This window comes from Rhinopithecus bieti, unplaced genomic scaffold (assembly GCF_001698545.2).
Source record: "Rhinopithecus bieti isolate Rb0 unplaced genomic scaffold, ASM169854v2 scaffold_40368, whole genome shotgun sequence".
Taxonomy (NCBI): Eukaryota; Metazoa; Chordata; class Mammalia; order Primates; family Cercopithecidae; genus Rhinopithecus; species Rhinopithecus bieti.
The window spans coordinates 1,994,143-2,013,118 of NW_016817546.1; the positions used below are offsets into that span (position 1 = coordinate 1,994,143).

The 18,976-nt window shown below is 56.4% G+C and overlaps 1 protein-coding gene across 2 annotated transcripts in view; it reads right to left on the reverse strand.

The window, feature by feature from the left end:
- Positions 1-18,976, reverse strand: part of CAMTA1 (calmodulin binding transcription activator 1) — a 980,313-nt gene that overhangs the window by 124,650 nt on the left and 836,687 nt on the right. The window lies entirely within an intron of this gene.

An 18,976-nucleotide genomic window follows, 5' to 3' on the forward strand; every position in this document is an offset into this window, starting at 1 on the left:
TGGGGGGGTGGGGGGTGGGTGGAGAAAAGCCCCCTCCTCTGAGATGGTGAGTTGTTAGCACTGAATATCAAATACTATCAAGACGGCTTTTAACATGTCATGCTCTGCTTCCCGACATGGAATCAATCAGCGGAGGGAGATTTCTATAGGGAAAAAGTGCTTTATGAAAGAAAGGTTAATAGCCACGCATGCTGGCCTCCCCGTTGGCCCCTTCCCCCTTTTAAAGCAGCAAAAGGGAAACCACATTAAAAGTACACTTGATCACGTGACCTCCCATGACATGTAAGGCAGGAGACACAGAAAGAGGAAGGGGAATTCCCAGAAAGGTAATGTCCTGGTGGCTCTGGGTCACATCTGTCCCCTCCTGCTCACTGTACCTCACTGGGCGGTACCTGACTCCCTGTTCTCAGGCAGAATGGCCTGAGCTGAATCCCAGACAGAGGGACCCTCTCTGCAGCTCCCCATAGATGGGGCCTGGGTGGTGGCCCCTGGTCCGCTCAGGTGGTGGAGAGAGACCTGTATCCCCAGGAAGGCTGGGTCAGGGGAAGTACCAGAGAGACGAAAGGGTTGGTATGGGGTAGGATAAGCCAGACCCAGCATGGGGCTCCACAAGACCGGGGCAGGCAGGATGGCCACACTGGCCCCTGGAAAGCAGGATGCTGGCTTCTCGAAAGGTGTCCTCCTACAGCTACCCCAGAAGCCCTGAGGCTGCCCAGTGAAACACAGGCTGGGACTGCATTCCCTCTGACAGGACTGCCTGCAGCGCAGCCTGTGTGAGGATCGGCCTGCAGAGCTGAGGCTGGGAGTGGCCGTTGCAGAAACCCCAGGCCCACTCCAATGCTGACCTAGCCCTCGTACAAGATGTTTACCCTAATTATGGCCCGTGGCAAGTCAGCAGCGCTTCCACTAATATGAATAATCAAAATGAAATCAATGACAACAGCATGTGGCCCATGCTTTGGAGAGCATCATCGGATGAACAATTTACCCAAGAGGCGGCCAACCGCTGGGAAGAGAGTAACTGAGATCTGGAAGAGAGGGCTGGGGGAAGGCGTAGGGGCCTCACCCCACATGGGGCAGGCTGCCAGCCGAGGGCCTCTTGGGTTGCAGCTGCTCCATCCCAGGCCCTTGGGAAGAGGCGGAGAGCTTCAGCTACGCAGTCTAAGCCTGAGCCACGGTAGGGCCCTCCTATTTTCCTCTGTCATGAACTGAACTGTGTCCCTGACCAAATCCATAGGTTGAAGCCCTAACCACCAATGTGACTGCATCTGGAAACAGACTTTTAAGGAGGTAATTACGGTTAAGTGAGGTCACATGGGTGGGACCCTATCCCAGCAAGACTGGTGTCCCTATAAGCAGAGGAGGAGACACCAGGAGTGCCCATGCACAGAGAAACGGTCATATGAGGACACAGTGAGAAGGTGGCTGTCTGCAACCCAGGAAGAGAGGCCCTACCAGAAACCAACCCCAATGCCCCTTGATCTTGGGCTCCCAGCCTGCAGACTGTGAGACAATCAATTTCTGTTGTTTAAGCCCCCAGTCTGTGGTACTCTGTGAGGGCAGTGTCTTAGTCTGTTTTGTGCTGCTACAACCAAATACCGCAGACCGGGAAATTCATAAAGACCAGAAATGTATTGGCTTATAGTTTTGGAGGTTGGGAAGTCCAATATCAAGCTGCCAGTGACTGGTGAGGGCCTTCTTGCTATGTCATTGCATGGTGGAAGGGTGAAGAAAAAGAATCCATTCCCAGGAACCCTAAGTACAGCAGTTAAACATCTCCCATGGGGCCCCACCTCCAGACACAGTTGCACTGGGAATTCGATTTCAACTTGAGTTTTGGAGGCCGAATAATACACTCCACGTGGGGGCTCAGGCCTTCCCCATCCTCAGGCTCTCTGGCTAGAGGTCCACACCCACCCTGCTCTACGCACTGCACACTTGTGTGTGTGTGTGTACAGGTGTGTGTATAGGTGTGCGTGTATAGATCTGTGTACATATAGGTGTGTGTACAGGTGTGGGTGTATCAGTATGTGTGTATATAGATGTGTGTATAGGTGTGCGTGTATAGATCTGTGTACATATAGGTGTGTGTATAGGTGTGGGTGTATCAGTATGTGTGTATATAGATGTGTGTATAGGTGTGTGTGTATAGGTGTGTATCAGTGTGCATAGGTGTGTGGGTGTGGATATAGGTGTGTTTGTGTATAGGTGTGTGTGTATAGGTGTGCAGGTGTGTATAGGTGTGTTTGTGTGCATAGGTGTATTTGTGTGTATAGGTGTGTGTGTGTGTGTGTGTGTGTACAGTTCAAGGGGTTCTGACATCAGGGGCTTTCCAGAATGCCTCTCTCCTCTACTACTCCGGAGGTTACTCACTGCAACCTCCGGCCCCTGGGTTCAAGCAATTCTCATGCCTCAGCCTCCCGAGTAGCTGGGACTACAGGTGAGCGCCACCACGCCTGGCTAAGTTTTGTATTTTTAGTAGAGACAGGGTTTCACCATGTTGATCAGCCTGGTCTCAAACTCCTGACCTCAAGTGATACGCCCACCTCGGCCTCCTGAAGTGCAGGGATTACAGGTGTGAGCCACCGCGCCTGGCCCTTCTACCACTTTAAATGCCACCCTTCTTTCCAGTACAGCCCAGCTCAAGCCCCCACCTCTGGTGCATTCTCAGGCCCTCCCCAAACCCATCGAATCACAGACTCAGGATGGGGCCCAGCACCTGTGTCCTAAGGAGCCTTCGTGGGCATTCAAATGCATGCTCCAGTTTGAGAACTATGGGTATAGAAATCACAGTAGCCTTCCTGGCTGCTCACGCCTGTCCCCAGAAGCTGGAGTTTGGATCCTGAGGGCAAGCCTTGCCAGGTTGTTCACTGCTCATCTCCCATCCTCAGAACAATGCCTGGCACATAGTAGTTGCTTAATAAAGGCTGGTAGAGTGAATGGTCAATTTCTCAATCAATCATGCCCTCCCTAGCACTTTTTTTAAAAATTGGTTCATCATTTTCCTCAGTGTGCTGTAAGCAGAGCTCATGTCTCAATAATAATAACAACAAAAATAATGATAGTTATTGGACATATCCTCCATGCCAGGCAGTGCGTGAGCATCTTTATATGTTGACTCCAAAAAAGAAAGAAAGAACAAAGCCAGGTGTGGTGGCTCACACCGGTAATCCCAGCACTTTGGGAGGCTGGGGCGGGTGGATCACTTGAGCCCAGGAGTTTGAGACCAGCCTTGGCAACGTGGCGAGACCCAGTCTCTACAAAAAATAAAAAGAATTATCCTGGTGTGGTGGTGGGCACCTGTAGTCCCAGCTGCATGGGAGGCTGAGGCAGGAGGATCACCTGAGCCCAGGGAGGTCAAGGCCACAGTGAGCTGTGATCGGGCCACTGCACTCCAGCCTGGGTGGCAGAGTGAGGCTCTGTCTCAAAAAAAAAAAAGGGGGGGAAATAATAACAATTCTAGGTACTCCACTGGGCCTCTGCTGTGGGCGGGGCATGGGGCCGGCCACTCTCCCGTGGAGCAGTGCTACTCAAAGTGTGGCCCCCGCAGCAGCAGAATCCCCTAACACTTGTTAGAAATGCACATTCTCAGGCCCCGCCCCAACCTGCAGAATCAGAAACTCTGGGGTTTGGGGCCCGGCATCCATGTCCTAACAGGCCTTTGATGCACACTCCAGTTTGAGCAGCTGGGGTCTAGAGATGATATCTTTAACCTCCCAGTGATCCCTCGAGGCAGAATGTATTATCTCATTTTATTAATGCCAAAATCGAGGCTCAGAGAAGTCATGTAACTTGCCAAAGGTCACACAGCAGGTGTGTGGGGGGTGAGGAGGGGCTGCAGATTCAAGACCTTTCCACTGGGCGACCTGCCTGGCTTTTGGCTCTGCCAGGACCAGCCTCTAGGAGAAGGTGAGGAAGACTGGACAGCAGCTCAGTGGTGGGCAGAGGAGAAAAGCGACCCCATCGGGAAGTAGAGGGTCCTGGCCATGAGCAGCAAGACTCGCTTCACTTCCTGGAGGGGAGTCTGGTTTTCCTTGGCTGCCCCTTCACCAGGGGCTGGTGACTGTGCAGGAAACTCAGGGTCCTGGGGCTGGGCCACATGCTGTCATCCCAAGCTGGATGCCCAGTTTTCTCTCCTGTCCTCCCTGACTTCGCAGGTGCTGGGCTGTCTCAGGGGGGCCAGGTCTTGCTGGCTGGGGCCTTAGTGGGCAGAAGCTCCCAAGTCCCTGGCTCCCCGCTTAGGATTTCCTCAGTTCGGGGTCAGGTCAGTTGTCACTCATCTGGCCAAGCCACCCAGACCAGGGCAGAAGAAACTCTTCCTTGAGCCTCCCACGTGAGGAACCGGGAGGCAGGGCCTGACGGTGACCTGCTCTTGGAAAATCACGGCAAGCAGGAGAGGAAGGGGGAAGGAAACCTGGGAGGTCGCTGCATGGAGGACATCTCAGCGACGCGGCGTCCAAGCCTGGGCGCTGGGCTTCCTTGAGGCATGCGCTGGCCTTGTCACGGCAGCAGAGGCTTTGTGCCTGGTTTGGGGCGCATTTGGGGGGAATTTCTACAAAAACCAAAAGAATCTAAGAAGGGTTCATTCCAGACTGTACAGGATGTGTGTGGGAGCAATGCTTGGCTCCATGACAGGGCCTCCTCATTTGGGGTGTGGTGGGGTGGGGAGAGGACCCCTGAGGGATGGCAGGGGGCGGAGGGGCAGCTTCATCCTGGCTGTCTTTCATTCCTGACGTGGCTGTCCCATGCGGTGGTGGGGCTTTCCCAAAGGGGAGGGAACACCTCCAAGTGCAATGCCCTGTGCTGGCCATACAGGAAGAAGGGGCCAGAATTTGAAACAGTGGGAGACAGGGTGGCAGCACCATGCTGGCCTGGGGTCAGGGCCCCCAAGTGGCCGCAGCTCTTTCCCTCACACACTGTGTGATCTTATAACAAGATCTTTCATTTCTCTGGCTCTTAGTTTCTTCATCTGGAAAGTGGGTGCCTCTTGCCGGTTCACCTGACTGTATGCCATTGGGCCCTATCCAGGTGGCCCCACCCTTGGATTCTGATGTGATGGCATCCACAGGAGATCTGCCAGGGCCAGGGTGGAAAGCCTCATGAGAGGGGAAGCCCTCTGCTCTGCAGTCCTGCCTGGAAGACTTTGGAAAGGAATTGGACGAGGAGACAGGGAGAACTCCAGACGTCTGCCTCAGCTCCTGGTAGCCCCCGGAATGGGTGAGAGCCAGCTACCTGCCCCCTTTGCTCTGTGGGGCAGTAACTCTTGGAAGGATGACAGGGCAAGGCCACCTGGAGCTTTGGCCACCATAGTTACTGCATAGGCGGCACCTGCTGGAATCGATGCTTGGCCTTCCTTCACATGGGAAGAGATTTCTGGGTGCTGTGATGAACGAGTGGCAAGGACAAGGGGCAGTGTCCTTTTCTGGAGGGCTGTGGGGGGTCCCATCCTCCTCCTCCAACTGGGTTCGTCCAGTCTACCCACCTAGGTACCCCGCCGCCCAAGAAAGACCCAGAAAGAGGGTGGCCATTTAACTAGTCAAGCCAGGTCACCTTGGGAGCCGAGAAACAGTGCTGTGGTCATTTGTCCAGGCGCTGGTATAAGCTGGGATGCTCTCCGGCAACCCTGGGTGTGTGGTTGCTCTCCTTATAAACCACGTGTCTCAGTCGGATGGGAGAGGGACTGGCCACGTGTCTCTCCTGCAGTGAATGGGGCCCCTTTGGAGTCCGTGGTGTTGTTGACACTAGGAGGCTGTCTCCATGGCGACAAGGTCAATGGGAAATGGCAGCCGGGTTGGTTTAATTTTCACTGTATTCTTGTTGACAGGAATAAAGGCCCTGCTTCTGATTTCTTGGTTCAACTGGATGAAATTTTCATTAGATTTAACTTCTCATATCCAGACACCCACATACTATTCAATTTCCCGATCTCACCACTCAACTCTCATTCGTCTATTGGTCCTGAGGACAAAATTTTCAGAAATCTCATTTCGAGGAGCGCAGAGGCTGAGGGGGGACGGGATGGAGCGTGTGCCCGCCACGTGCACGTGAGGGGACCTGTCTGCCGTGTCCCCAGTGAGCCTGTCATTTCTGGGGCTTGCTGTTGGGGCATGACAGTCCTCCATCTGCCAGGGGGCATGGGCTTCGTCCCAACATCACACACCCTGTGGAAAAGGCAGGGCTGGAGGGTCCAGCAGACTGCCAGGGTGTTGAGAGCTTAACCTTGCTGCATTCTTTCTTCTTGCAGGTGGGACGGACCTTGTCAATGAGGGGTAGAGAGAGGCACCATTCCAGCCTGGCCAGTGACTCCGTCATCAGGAAATACAGAGCATGTGGGGTGGCATGTCCTTTACCCCTGTCCCTGGCCTCACAGGAAATCTCCAAGGTGCTCAGCGACATACAAAGTGGCATTTTAGAGCCATCCCGAGGCTCTCGGAATCTTCTCCTGATGTGCTAAGTGGCATTGTTACCAGGCTGGGAATTCTTTGCGTCGTGGGAGAAGTGTGAATGCACTAGGAGTGCTGGCCGCCTGGCAATGTCAGAGCCTCATGGTGATCTGCAGATCTGGGTGCATATGGCCTCTGGAATTCCCTTCTCCCCACTCTGTCCAAACTGCAGCCCCTTCCCCCGGGCGCTGCTCGGGGCAGAGATAGCAGGGAATGTGGGACTGATCAGCTTTTCCCCCGCCCCTCCAGGCCACTCGGAAAGAGGGGTGGGGACCAAGTGGGATTCTGGATGCTTCCATCTTGCTTCTGGTAAGATTGCTCTAGGGTCCTGGACTCAGGTTCCTCCTCGTGTGTTGGGAGGCGGCACCGCAGGAAGCCAGGCTCCGTCCACACAGCAGCTGCCTCTGAGCTCCCAACTACCTGGCTCGGAGTCTTCCTTTTTTAAAGAGAGGCTGCAAATCTGGAGATCTGAATGTTGGCAACGAATTCTAATTTTGACAGAACCACTCCCTGGCACCTAGCAGGGCTCAGCATCAGCTCTGTGTAGCAGTCAGGATCCGGGACGTGGGTGGGGCCCTGTATCCCCAACACCAGCACAGGGGTGCACTCCATAAAAGGGGGACTCCTGTCACAGAAGCGGCTGTGTGGCCTTGAGGTGGCCCTGGGCAGCAAGGTGCTGGGAGAGACAGGAAATCAAAAGCAGTATTTCTCTTCCAGTCCTACTTGGGGGCTGGATTGGCTCCACAAAACTAGCTGGAGTGAGAAACCAACATTTGCAAAACAAACCTGGATCCTGGGAGCAAAGTAGGAAGCAAGCCCCACACTCAAGTCAGCCTCTCCATGCCCACCCTCTGCTGTCCTCTATGCCAAGTTGGAAAGGGGCTGCAGGCATTCTGGCAGGAACCAGGAGGAGGGCTGGGACCCACCTGGAGATTCCAGGAAACTGCCCTGCCTGCTTCTCATGCCAGCAGCTCCTTCCCAAAGGGAAGGGTAAAAGGCAGAGGAAATCCTCTCCAGGAACCGCCAGCACTATCCCTGCATTCCGCAGATGCAGGCAGGGAGCCGGGCCTCTGCTCTCAGGGACAGAGCTGCCGTCCAGGCCCTGGGCCTGCCATGGGGACACAGATGTGCTTCTTCTTAGGCAACTCCAGGATTTCTCACAAGTGCAAGTCAACAAGTGTCTAGCAAGGCCCCACCATGTGTCGGCACCAACACCTCAGCTGCAAAAAAAGGAAACTTCTAGAGGCATATTTCTTAACCCAGAGTCTACAAAAAGTCCTCAGGCAGTCCTGGAACATCCAGAAATGATACACCCAGTACTTAGTGCATGCCAGGGACTGGCTTCCTCTGGGAGTGCGGCTAGACTAAGCTCCATGTGGCCTCCGACGCCTGCCCTCCTCCCACCCGGATGTGAAAACCAGCCGATGCCTGAGGAGGCCTGTGGCCCAAAGAGGTGCTGGTCCTGCTCTTGGCTGGCCTCTTGCCAGAGGCTGCTGTAGGCCGAGGTTTCTTAAAAAGTATGGTCTCCTGGGGACCCCAGTACAAGAACCTAGCTTCATCAAAAACTCAGTGTCGGAAGCCCACTCCAGACGCACGGAATCAGAATGTCTGGGGACGCACCTGCCTTTCAGCCCCATCCAGGTGGTTCTGAGGGGATCCATTGTCTCTGCTCAGGCTTTCTGGGGCCTTGGTGGATTCCAGGGTAAGATTCTCGGCTCCCTCTGAGCCCCAGAACTGGGTGGCCTGGGGGGCCCGAGCTCACTCCTGACATTCAGCCATTTGCTCCTATCCCAGAAGTCTCTGCTCAGAGGTGAGGACCCTGGAACATGCTTCTAAGTGAACACTGCTGGCCAGAAAGAGCTCTAGCAACATCCCCTCTCTCTCCCACCCGGGGCTGACCCCCCAGCTCCTTACTGTGCCCACACCTGTAGCTCCATGGGGGAAAATCTTTGCAGCTCTCTTTTCTTCTTCTTCTTCTTTTTTTTTTTTTGAGGTGGAGTCTCACTCTGTTGCCCAGGCTGGAGCACAATGGTGCGATCTTGGCCCACTGCAACCTCTGCCTTCCGGGTTTAAGTGATTCTCCTGCCTCAGCCTCCCAAGTAATTGTGATTACAGGCACCTGCCACCATTCCTGGCTAATTTTTGTATTTTTAGTAGAGACGGGGTTTCACCATGTGGTCAGGCTGGTCTCCAACTCCTGACCTCAGGTGATCCACCTCCCTCAGTCTCCCAAAGTGCTGGGATTACAGGTATCAGCCACCGTGCCTGGCCCTCTTCTCTTCTCTTCTCTTCTCTTCTCTTCTCTTCTCTTCTCTTCTCTTCTCTTCTCTTCTCTTTCTTCTCTTCTCTCTCTTCTTTTTTTTAGACAAGGTCTTGCTCTGTCACCCAGGCTGGAGTGCAGTGGCACCATCTCAGCTCTCTGCAGCCCTGAACTCCCCAGGTTCAAGTGATCCTCCCACCTCAGCCTCCCAAGTAGCTGGTGTGCACCACCACATCTGGCTAATTTTTCTATTTTTTGTAGGGACAGGATCTTGCCATGTTGCCCAGGCTGATCTTGAACTCCTAGGCTCAAGTAACCTTCCTGCCTCAGCCACCCAAAGTGCTGGGATTACAGGTGTGAGCCACCACGTCCGGTTATCTTTGAGACTTTCAGACTGGCTGCTGTCCTTCCTCGATGGATTCCGGCTGAGCCTTAGGGATACCTGCTCCTAGTCAGGGTCAGAGCTCCCAGCCCACCGTCCCCAGCCAGCCAGGTGATGCTGGATCAGGATCGACTGAGCTGGAGAGGAAGAAAAGTGGGCACAGGCACCTCTCCCTAGGGTCTCCTGCTGCTAGTTCCAGCCCCACCCCAAGCCCCACCACTCCAGAATTACAGAGCAGGTCCCCAACAGCTTCCCAGCACATCTCAGACACCAGATCCAGAGGCAGGGGTGGGACAGGCCCCCGCCCGCAAGCTCCCGGTGGCCTGGGCCGGGGAGTCAGGCTTCCCGGGGCGCCCGTCTCCGAGCGGGTCTGCTGCCACTGGCCACCAGGTGGCGCTGGTCGACCAGGAACGGTTCCGCGAGCCCCGGGAAGGAAGCCTTTGTTGATTTTCCTTCTTGATATTCTATAATCACCAGGATTACAATCTAAGCAAAAAACAAAACAAATAAACACAGCCCCCCCTTCTGGATCTTTGCTCTTTGTCTGAAAAATTATGAGAACACAAAAGGCGCATTGAACATACAACCCCAGGCTTGGGTACTGGCAACAGCGAGGGCCTCCGGAACAGAGGGAGGGAGGCTGGGGGCGGTCTGGGGATCCTGGGCTCTGCGACCTCTCCCAGTGTGAGCTGGGTCCCTGGAGACCAGGTGCTGGCTAAGCAGTCGCTCTGAGCAGATTTCTCTGCCACTGCAGCCACTGCTCAGCAATGAGGGGCTCGTGTTTGCAGCCAACTAGCCCAGGCCGGGTACTGGAAATGGTGTGGTGTCTCGGCAGCACCACCTTACAGGTGCTGAAGGCTGGCAGGGCTGACACCTGGCCCCTGACAAACCAACAGGCTGCAGGTGAGGACCAGCATGTTAAGGGAGATGGACTGTGGGGGCCATGACAGCAAAAGCAAGCCCACACTCGCCAGGGCCTCCACCCAACTCAACAGGGCCTCCACTCACACTCACTAGGGCCTCCATCCAACTCACCATGGCCTCAACCCTCACAGTCACCATGGCCTCTATGCAACTCACCATGACTTTCACCTTCACAGTCACCATAGCCTCCACCCTCAGTCACCAGGGCCTCCATCTACCTCACCAGGGCCTCTGCTCACACTCACCAGGGCCTCCACCCAACTCAACAGAGCCTCCACCTTCACAGTTACCATGGCCTCCACCCACACACCAGGGCCTTCACCCTCACAGTCACCAGGGCCTCCATCCACCTCAACAGGGCCTCCATTCACACTCACCAGGGCCTCAACCCAACTCAACAGGGCCTCCACCCAACTCAACGGGGCCTCCACTAACACCATGGCCTCCACCCACTCACCAGGGCCTTCACACTCACAGTCACCATGGCCTCCACCCTCAATCACCAGGGCCTCCATCCACCTCAACAGGGCCTCCACTCACACTCACTAGGGCCTCCATTCCAACTCACCGTGGCCTCAACCCAACTCACCAGGGCCTCCACCCAACTCACCACAGCCTCCACCCAACTCACCATAGCCTCCACTCTCACAGTAACCATGGCCTCCACCCAATTCACCAGGCCCCCCACCAAACTCACCAGGGCCTTCACCTACACTCACTATGGCCTCTATCCCACACTCAGGATGACCTCCACCTCCACTTTCAACATGGCCTTTGTGGCCTCACATTTACTATGGCCTCCACCACCTACCATGGAGCTGAGGTTGCTTTTGGAGGAAGTGTGGGGGTGGAGGTGCTGAATCCCCACGCACTTGTGTCTGTGGATACATCATGTGCCCGTGCAGAAGCATGGAGGTGCATGGAGCACTTGTGTGGTGTGCATGCAGGGTGGGTGCAGGCCCTGGGACTCTGATGACTCCACAGCCAGCCCTCCTGCTGCCCGCCCAGTGATGCAGAGGACACCTGCCCCAGAGGCCTGAGTACTCTGGCCTGACACCAGCGGAGCACTGGGGCGGGCAGGCAGGGTGGAGCTAAACCCCGAGGCGGCTGCGGGAGCTGCCTGCTGATCTCCAGGCCTTCGAAGGCTGCAGGAAGGCCCAGGCCTTGCTCATGGCTGCAGGGCCATCTGGCCAGCCAGGGCGCTCCAAGAGGAGCCTTCAGGCGGGAGAGCTGGGACAAGATCACCACACGGAAAGGGCTGTGAACATAGCTTAAAAGTCATGCCCTCACCACTCACTCCGGATGGAACAACCTCACCAACAGCTTGCTGGGAAATGCCTGGCGTGCCATCCCCTCCTGGGCTGCCAGGAAATGGGCAGGGAAGAAAGCCACGGGTGCTCAGAGGGAGAGGATATTCTCCGAGGAAACGGTTCCATCTGGCTTTCTGTAGGTTCCAGTGGAGCCGAGGGTGCAAGGTTTGGGGCATGGCAGTTTAGAACCACTGTGGCTCTGAGCAGCCCACGATCACTGAGCAAGTTTCCTGCCAGCTTGGCAGGACAGAAGCACAGAGCCCTGCCTGGCAGAGCAGTCGACTCCACTCAAAGTCGTCTCTCAGTGGCAGATCTGGGAGGAGAGGACTCCCCCTCCAGCTCCTCAGTCACACTGTGGGCGTTTACTGGGTGCAAATCCGGTGCTCTCTCAGACTAGCTGCATTGGAACAGACCCCGAAATTTCCAGGATGAGACATACTAAGCTTTAGATCACTTGTGTACTATAAACTCCAGGCCTCAGACAGCGCCCCAGACAGTCATTGCCAGGCCTTGGACTGAGATGAGGAATTCTGTGCACTATGAGTCAGAAAGCTGAAGCCCACAGGGGCACCCCGGCTGAGCGCGGCTCTACTCAGCCCTGAATGACTCACATGCAGAACCTCTTTCCCCAGAGTATGTTAGGATGGAACTACATAGCCAAAAACTACACTTCCCAGACACTCTTGCAACTAGAATTAACCATATGACAAAATTCTGTCCAGCAACGGGAGAGGGGAAATGATGTATGCAACTTGTGGGCCCTGTCCTTAAAGGGAAGGAACTCACCCTCCACCTTATTTTCTCCTCTTCCCATTGGCTGGAATGCAGTTGCAATGGCAGGAGCTGGAGTAGCCATTTTGGACCGTGTAAAAGAGGGCGAAGCCCTAGGAATGGGGAGCAGCCACCTGGAGGGAGCCTGGGTGGCCGATCCCTGACCCTGGGGCTGCCACATCAACCCTGAACTGTGACATGAAAGCCAAAGCAGCTTCCCTCTCACTGAAGCCACTGTGATTTTGGCCTTCCTCATAGTGGCAAGGCCCATAGTCTCATGATTACAGAAGCGATTCCAAAAGACAGGAAAGATCTCTGGGAACGTCCTGGGAATTCCTATCAGCCATCTTCATGTATTTCTGTGTGTGGTTTTTTCAGCTGGAGGAAGCAGGCCTCAGATTGCAGGTGGAAGGGAAGCTCCCTTCTGACCAAGGGCCACAGATGCAAGGACCAGGATGGGATTCTCTGAATCAGCCTGGTGCGATTCCCAGGGCACAAGGTCATGGAGCCCCCATCTCACAGCAGGTGAGACAAAGGCTGCAGACCCATCTCCCTTCACCCCTGAGAAGCACAACATTTTGATTAAACCGCGGACAGCTCCGCTGGTGGGCAGAGAAATTTGGAAACATCAGGAAATCAAACTGTGAAGTGTTGGGAGGCACGTGATTAATGTGGAAATGGGATGCAGATAATGTGCTTGGCTCCAGTGTTGGGTGGCCCGCCCGATTCTGGAGTCAAATCTGAGGTCTTCTTGGCTCTCGGCACACCTCTGCTGTCCCCGGACACACTTAGCTGGTGCCCTATGTGTGCTCCAAGCCTGATCGGCACCTGCGCCTTCTCCTGCAGCCGCGTTTCCAGGGCTGAGTTTCTCAGACTGTGTCTCTGTCAGAGCACACGCACACGCTCAACGAGTAAATTGTGTGCGGCTCTGCTTCTCCCCCGCCCCCGAGACACCAGAGAGCCGAGTGTTATTAGATTTATGGGGAGTTTGTTGTAGTTTTACATAATTTTCTGAGGCACTGCAGATTTTTGAGCATTCACAGTTCCCTCCGGTTCAGCGTTGGAGGCTGGCTCCGGCCTGGTTTCCACTCCCTGGAGTTCATAAAGCCTAATTCCTCCCACCCAGCCTGGAGGTGGCATTCCTGTCTGATGGATGGGCAGCTCCAGGGAAAATGGGGAGCATATGGCTGAAGGAGAAGGGCTGTCCGTGTGTGTGGAGAAGAATTTGGGAGGGCCCAGGCCAGCAGCCTCTGACTGTGGGAGCCACCTGGAAAGGCATCTTTTCCCTCAGGAGCACCCCGTTGGCTAATCTGTGGCTCACACAATCTCTCGGAACTTTTGCTGGGGCTCAGTGGGGTTGGGGCTGCTNTGCATGGAGCACTTGTGTGGTGTGCATGCAGGGTGGGTGCAGGCCCTGGGACTCTGATGACTCCACAGCCAGCCCTCCTGCTGCCCGCCCAGTGATGCAGAGGACACCTGCCCCAGAGGCCTGAGTACTCTGGCCTGACACCAGCGGAGCACTGGGGCGGGCAGGCAGGGTGGAGCTAAACCCCGAGGCGGCTGCGGGAGCTGCCTGCTGATCTCCAGGCCTTCGAAGGCTGCAGGAAGGCCCAGGCCTTGCTCATGGCTGCAGGGCCATCTGGCCAGCCAGGGCGCTCCAAGAGGAGCCTTCAGGCGGGAGAGCTGGGACAAGATCACCACACGGAAAGGGCTGTGAACATAGCTTAAAAGTCATGCCCTCACCACTCACTCCGGATGGAACAACCTCACCAACAGCTTGCTGGGAAATGCCTGGCGTGCCATCCCCTCCTGGGCTGCCAGGAAATGGGCAGGGAAGAAAGCCACGGGTGCTCAGAGGGAGAGGATATTCTCCGAGGAAACGGTTCCATCTGGCTTTCTGTAGGTTCCAGTGGAGCCGAGGGTGCAAGGTTTGGGGCATGGCAGTTTAGAACCACTGTGGCTCTGAGCAGCCCACGATCACTGAGCAAGTTTCCTGCCAGCTTGGCAGGACAGAAGCACAGAGCCCTGCCTGGCAGAGCAGTCGACTCCACTCAAAGTCGTCTCTCAGTGGCAGATCTGGGAGGAGAGGACTCCCCTCCAGCTCCTCAGTCACACTGTGGGCGTTTACTGGGTGCAAATCCGGTGCTCTCTCAGACTAGCTGCATTGGAACAGACCCCGAAATTTCCAGGATGAGACATACTAAGCTTTAGATCACTTGTGTACTATAAACTCCAGGCCTCAGACAGCGCCCCAGACAGTCATTGCCAGGCCTTGGACTGAGATGAGGAATTCTGTGCACTATGAGTCAGAAAGCTGAAGCCCACAGGGGCACCCCGGCTGAGCGCGGCTCTACTCAGCCCTGAATGACTCACATGCAGAACCTCTTTCCCCAGAGTATGTTAGGATGGAACTACATAGCCAAAACTACACTTCCCAGACACTCTTGCAACTAGAATTAACCATATGACAAAATTCTGTCCAGCAACGGGAGAGGGGAAATGATGTATGCAACTTGTGGGCCCTGTCCTTAAAGGGAAGGAACTCACCCTCCACCTTATTTTCTCCTCTTCCCATTGGCTGGAATGCAGTTGCAATGGCAGGAGCTGGAGTAGCCATTTTGGACCGTGTAAAAGAGGGCGAAGCCCTAGGAATGGGGAGCAGCCACCTGGAGGGAGCCTGGGTGGCCGATCCCTGACCCTGGGGCTGCCACATCAACCCTGAACTGTGACATGAAAGCCAAAGCAGCTTCCCTCTCACTGAAGCCACTGTGATTTTGGCCTTCCTCATAGTGGCAAGGCCCATAGTCTCATGATTACAGAAGCGATTCCAAAAGACAGGAAAGATCTCTGGGAACGTCCTGGGAATTCCTATCAGCCATCTTCATGTATTTCTGTGTGTGGTTTTTTCAGCTGGAGGAAGCAGGCCTCAGATTGCAGGTGGAAGGGAAGCTCCCTTCTGACCAAGGGCCACAGATGCAAGGACCAGGATGGGATTCTCTGAATCAGCCTGGTGCGATTCCCAGGGCACAAGGTCATGGAGCCCCATCTCACAGCAGGTGAGACAAAGGCTGCAGACCCATCTCCCTTCACCCCTGAGAAGCACAACATTTTGATTAAACCGCGGACAGCTCCGCTGGTGGGCAGAGAAATTTGGAAACATCAGGAAATCAAACTGTGAAGTGTTGGGAGGCACGTGATTAATGTGGAAATGGGATGCAGATAATGTGCTTGGCTCCAGTGTTGGGTGGCCCGCCCGATTCTGGAGTCAAATCTGAGGTCTTCTTGGCTCTCGGCACACCTCTGCTGTCCCCGGACACACTTAGCTGGTGCCCTATGTGTGCTCCAAGCCTGATCGGCACCTGCGCCTTCTCCTGCAGCCGCGTTTCCAGGGCTGAGTTTCTCAGACTGTGTCTCTGTCAGAGCACACGCACACGCTCAACGAGTAAATTGTGTGCGGCTCTGCTTCTCCCCGCCCCGAGACACCAGAGAGCCGAGTGTTATTAGATTTATGGGGAGTTTGTTGTAGTTTTACATAATTTTCTGAGGCACTGCAGATTTTGAGCATTCACAGTTCCCTCCGGTTCAGCGTTGGAGGCTGGCTCCGGCCTGGTTTCCACTCCCTGGAGTTCATAAAGCCTAATTCCTCCCACCCAGCCTGGAGGTGGCATTCCTGTCTGATGGATGGGCAGCTCCAGGGAAAATGGGGAGCATATGGCTGAAGGAGAAGGGCTGTCCGTGTGTGTGGAGAAGAATTTGGGAGGGCCCAGGCCAGCAGCCTCTGACTGTGGGAGCCACCTGGAAAGGCATCTTTTCCCTCAGGAGCACCCCGTTGGCTAATCTGTGGCTCACACAATCTCTCGGAACTTTTGCTGGGGCTCAGTGGGGTTGGGGCTGCTCCCCGGCCATGTGGATGGGAGCCTTTGTCCAGCAAAGGGGCCCTAATTTTCCAGTGGAATCTGACAAGAGGAACTCCTTCTAGTGACCTAAGAAGAAGCAGACAGAAGGCTCAGAAAGGCCAGGAAGGCAACTCCTCCTCCGGACTGAAGACTTGTTTTGAGCAGGAACTCCCCTCTAAAGGTGAACACTGAGGGGTGGGAGGAGCTCCAGAAGCACCTGGACCCTGGTCACCCTTTCAAGGCAAGAGTCCTTAGGAACCTTATTTTGAAAGCATTGACTAAGCCCCAGGAAGGAGGTTCCAGGCCACTTCCTCCAGCCCCGGAGTGCAGGGACAAAGTTGAGCCCCCTGGAGTGACTCCACTTCCCAGGAAATGGGACAGGCCAGGGTGCCCCGGGGTGGGAGGAAGCTGAAGGCCGGGCACCCTGAGCTGGCTTGGCAAGTGCTGGTCTTTAGGGCAAACAGGGGCGCGCTGGATTTCTTGCTGCCCCTTTATAGAAGGGGGTATCTGGCGGTGCAGAGGAGGGGTGGGGCATTGGCCCCAGGGCCGCCATAGAGGGGCAGCCATGAAAGCCAGGGATGAGCACCCGCCTCCTGACTCAGCAAGCCCTGGACTCTTTCTACCGCCCCTTGGCCAGGGGGCACCAGCCGCTCCTGGTTCAGCAGAGTCATCGCGCTGGCCCAGGCTGGGAGGCCCTGCGGCAGAGAAAGTATGGAGTAAGGCCCCGCGGGTTCTAGGCAGGACCAGTGTCCGGTGCAGCCCCTGCATTAGTGACGGGTGCCCTATAGGGTACTGAGTAGGGGAAGGGCAGGCAGGGCGTCGGGTCTTGACAGCAGGCCCCCCACCACTGGGTGCCTTCAGACTCCTAGCCCTCTGGCCTGCCCTTGGGGAAGGGTGCCCCCACTGAGCAGCCTCGGCCTCCCCAGAGGCCAGGGACACTGGCAGCTTCTGTTCCACTGCTCAGGGCCCCTGGGTTAGGTCCCTTCCCCTCCACCCATTCCCAGGGGCTATTTCCAGGGCCCTGCGGCATGCCCAGGGGCTGGTGCAGTGAGCCGGAGGGCGGCTTCCCAAAGGGGGGCCAGGCCTCGGCGTTTTCCCCACGCTCCGCCCCCCCTGGCGGGCTTCCCAAGGGGCAGCGCGCGTTTCCCCCACGCGTCCTGGCGCTTTCCCAAAGGGCAAGCCGCGCCGGTTTCCCCCGCGTCCTGGCGCTTCCAAGGGCAGCCTCGCCCGTTCCCCACGCGGTTCTGGCGCTTCCCAAGGCAGCCGCCGCCGTTTTCCCCACGGCGTCCTGGGCGCTTCCCAAGGGCAGCCGTTGCCGTTTTCCCCCACGCGTCCTGGCCTTCCCAAAGGGGCAATCCGCCCGCGTTTCCCCACGCGTCCTGGGGGGGCTCGGGCAGCATTTTGAAAGAGGCTTCAGGAGGGGCCCCCCCTGATGAAGAGGCGGGGGGGGAGGCTGAACCCCCCATCTCCCCTTGGTGGGGGGGCTGGAAGGGGAGCCAGGCCCAGGGAGTGTGGAAGGCCCCAGCTGCGTGGTTGGGAGGCCTTGTGGGAGGCTGGAGTTCTGAGGACAGGGTGGGGTGAGCAAGGCAGAGGCAGGGGAGAGGGCAGGCAGAGGAGGCAGCCAAGCTCTGGGGAGTGGGGGATTACAACAGGGTGGGAAAGGGTTGCAGACTTCGGGCAGAGGGTGGGGGGACTGCAGGCTGTGCTCAGGAGCTTGGGCATTGAGCGTGCACTGAGTGGGCATTGAATGGTTTTAAGCAGGAAGGGATGTGCTCAGGACCACAGTTAAGAAGGTTGCCACTGGGTGTGGCCTGAGCTCAGGAGGCCCCTGGGCTGCCTGCCTCGAGTTTCCAGGCAGGAGCACTGATGCCAGCTTGGTCCAAACCTCCCAGCGGGGTACTTGGCTCAAAGGACGGTATGTGAGGAAGCTCAGTCTTGTGGTCCAGCCCTTAGTGTGCAGGGCTGTCACCCACTGGGGGGCCTCCCTTGCCACACAGACCCCTCTGTCCCTCCTGACCCTCATCCCCAACCTTGAGGCTGGGAGCAGATCCCTGAATCCGAGCACCCAGGGGACTCTCAGGATTAGCATCACTGCAGGTGCCCCTAGCCTCAGCCTGGACCCTCCCAGGCACAGGGACCTTCACCTTTCCTCCCAGCCGCAGAAAGAATATTTCAGTCCCCCCCGCTGTCTATGCTGACCAACAGCTGCTTCCTCCCTCTAGCCAGCTCCAGGGACAGTGCTGCTTCTGAGTGAGCCACTGACCCACCCCCCAGGCCCCGCAGAAGGCAGGTCCTTACCCTGAGCCCTGACCATCAATGTCCCTGAACCCCGAGGGCTACGTGTCCAGCACTAAACAGCCCCCATGCTCTTCTCGGCTCAGGAAAGCCCCAGACCTGTGTTTGTTTTTCCTGAGCCCTGCTGAACAGTGGGCAGGAGAAGCCACTGAGAGCCGCCAGTGGCTGCTGGGAGCTGTGGCCACTGCAACAAAGTACGGAGCAGCCCCGGCTTCCCGGCCTCACTCGGTGTTTTGCATTCTGTGATTTGCACCTGACAGATGCTTCAGAAAGCACCACTTTGCTGACAAAATGAAATCCAGCTCAATTACCATCATCTATTTGCCACCCAGCCTGGGAGCTGAGGCGGGCCCTGAGTCCAGGAGGCGGTGGCTAAGCCCAGATCCCTCGTGGACGGGCAAGGCAGGAGGCAGGGTCCGCTCCCGCCACCCCTCCCCTGTTCCACACTTTCCCTCCCCAGCTGGCCTCCACTCCTGTCTGTGGTCCTGGAGACCCGGTCCTGGCCCACTCTTGGCCTGCTCCTTCCCCTGCATGCTCTGTGTCTCCAAACCTCACTCTTTTCATCTGTCACGTGGGCCTGGCATTTTATGCCCTGGCTGCTGTATAGGGAGCTTACAAGGGGCCAAATGAAGGTGGGGCAAAAGCTAAGCTCACGGTGCCACTGTCATTCCAGCAAGATGAGGCTCCAGACCCGC